We start from the raw sequence: 2,083 nt of genomic DNA, 5'->3' as shown, positions 1-2,083 counted from the left end.
GAACTCACAAAGATAGAAGTCGTCTCTCTCTCTCGTCTCACTAATGTGGATTAACTCAGACATGATAATCCCAACACAATCCGTGTGTCTTCGGTCTCTTCTTTTATCTGCTGGCTTTTTGTTGTCTTTAATCTTTCTACCTTCCACTGAGTCTCTAACTGTGGACATAGAAGTGTTTGAGTACATCTGCTCTTCTGACACGAAGCTCCGCCCCTCTGCTCCTGGTTCAGGTTCTGGTGAACGGAAACATCAACACCTACGTGATAAAGGGACTGAGCCCCCTCACAGAGTACGAAGTCCTCCTCGCTGCCATCTACGCCAACGAGGCGGAGAGCGACAAGGTCGCCCTCGTTGAGTCCACCGGTACTTTAAATGTTTCTAAAGAGAAGTGCACACATCAGGTGTTCTCTGTTGTTGTGTCTGTAAACCAACCGTTAAACTCCTATGAACTGTTTCAATCATATGCTTTTTGTTTTTTCATTTTCAGTGGAAAAAACGACCACCGTCGCTACAACGACCACCACCACAGCAAGTAAATACCTCACTCCGGACTCACTGCTGTCCATAAGAATCGTACAAACAGCTTCCTTGTGTTCGACTTTTTAGATGTAATAAGAATAAAACTAGCATTTTCACTTCTCTCTGTATAAGTTTGTTAAAGTTTCGGAACAAGCGGAGGGATTATAAAGGTGACATTTATCTAATAATGTAGAAGATAATGTTCCAACTTGCTCCGAGGATAAATCATTTGAAGATTAAACAAATATCTGACAGCAAACATGCGATTAGAAGTTGGCTGCCGTGTCTCTGATGGCGTCTTCAGGCGGACGGCGCATCGTTTCCACACAAACTTCTACGGCAAACCGACGTTGAACAGACGCCGAGTAATTTAAATGCCAAAATGTTGACGGCTTGATACGATCAGTTCTCCTGATATACATTTTACTGCCTCTGATCCTCCAGCTCCTCGTTTCGGGTTCAGGAACATGAGGATCGATGAGGAAACCACCTTCAGTATGCGGGTGGCCTGGCAGCCCACGGACACCAGGAACGTCCGACACTATCGACTGAGCTACGTCAGCGCCAAGGGAGACCGAGCAGAGGAGCAGGTAGGACGGAGAAACAGACGACGTCTGCCTTTTCTTTTTCCTTCATTAAAATCTGCTTTAAAACTTCACACGTTTGGATCGTCTGCCTTCATTCTATACCTTCTTTTTAGAGGAGATTATGTGTTCGGTCGTGAGTGCGTCTGTCCGTCTGTCCAGGGCTAAGCTCGCATACTGCTGGTCCCATCGGAGTAATATTTTTGTACTCATCTATGACTGTATTTTCAACAACCTTTCGTGATTGTTCGCACTTTTTGAAATGACGTGTGACTTAAAGGATATCAGAGCGTCGATCGTCACTCCTCAAACCACTCCTACTTCATATTCCCACCTCCACCGGCGATCTGTTCAGTATGTGACAAACACTCCGTAACAGGAGGCGACTGTGGCTCAGGCTTAGAGCGGGTCGTTCTTCAATTTAGAGGATTGGAGGTTTGATCCCCGGCTCCTGCTCCTGTGGTGTATACAAGTACAAGTACAAGTACTACAGAGTTGTTTTGGCCGAGTTTCTTTGGAATCAGTTGTAATTCCTGAGGTAGGAATAAGTCGGTGGTTGTAATAACTGTGTAATAACTGTAGCCAATTAAAAGTTTGGAGTCTAAGACTGTCGCTGTGTGCACGTTGGACGGCGAACGATTTGTCGAGATGTAAAAGGTGTTTGGGGAGTCGTGGAAGGAACTCAAAGAGGAAGATGTTGATTTAAACAAAAGCCAACCCTTCGATGTGTCAATCTTCAACGCAGACAGAGAGATTAATGATGAAGACGATGGCAGGCCATCAGATTAAAAGTCCCTCTGTGGAGAGAAAGAGGGAGGGACACAAAGACTGTTGTTGTTGAAGTTGATGGCAGTCCTTGAGAGTGGAGTCGAGAGGAAGAGGAGGATAAAGACGATGAAAACGGTGGCACGTCTTCAAAGAGTTTGTCTCACCAGAGAGAGAGAGAGAGAGAGAGAGAGAGAGAGAGAGAGAGAGAGAAT

At 45.4% G+C, this 2,083-nt stretch overlaps 1 long non-coding RNA gene across 1 annotated transcript; it reads left to right on the top strand.

Annotated features, from left to right (window-relative positions):
* The first annotated feature begins 27 nt into the window (after nt 1–27).
* On the top strand, nt 28–1,112 carry LOC116377810 (uncharacterized). The gene is made up of 3 exons (XR_004212245.1): nt 28–363; nt 488–532; nt 964–1,112. It is a non-coding gene; the product is annotated as an uncharacterized LOC116377810 (long non-coding RNA).
* The last annotated feature ends 971 nt before the right edge of the window (nt 1,113–2,083 follow it).

Source organism: Anarrhichthys ocellatus, unplaced genomic scaffold, assembly GCF_004355925.1.
Source record: "Anarrhichthys ocellatus isolate YVR2014 unplaced genomic scaffold, GSC_Weel_1.0 scaffold1705, whole genome shotgun sequence".
NCBI classification, from domain to species: Eukaryota; Metazoa; Chordata; class Actinopteri; order Perciformes; family Anarhichadidae; genus Anarrhichthys; species Anarrhichthys ocellatus.
This window is presented reverse-complemented; position numbering and strand designations above follow the sequence as displayed.